Source organism: Malurus melanocephalus, unplaced genomic scaffold (assembly GCF_030028575.1).
Source record: "Malurus melanocephalus ecotype Western Australia unplaced genomic scaffold, MMel_1.1 scaffold_480, whole genome shotgun sequence".
Lineage (NCBI taxonomy): Eukaryota > Metazoa > Chordata > Aves > Passeriformes > Maluridae > Malurus > Malurus melanocephalus.
Genome location: NW_026623712.1, coordinates 446425 through 446838, shown reverse-complemented (window position 1 = coordinate 446838; position 414 = coordinate 446425).

Below are 414 nucleotides of genomic sequence, written 5' to 3'. Positions count from 1 at the left end.
TCATGCCACAGAACAACATTACCACAGAGGAGCAGCAGTGTTTGGCTGTGTTCAGGATCTGTACTTTGACCAGAGGCCATTCATCACGAGCTCAGCTGCTGCTGCTGGTGGTTAGACCACAGACATCCAATTGCTCCCAATGAGCTCCATGACATTCCCTGGCTGAGTCMGTGCACGTGGCAAAATGCATCCTATACTTATGGTTAAACTTTAAATGCCRYTCTCGGAGAGTCCTTTCAGCTCCAYGGAGATTTCTCCTGCAGTCAGCCACCAGCCCATCCTCTGAGCGTGGTTGTTTCCAGYGTCTTTTGACTCTGAGAGAATTAGAAATGTAAGTACCTGGAGCGATGAGAGGAGCAGGCTTGGTCCTGATGGAAATGTGAGGGCTGAGACAGTGATCAGGTTGCTGGGCAG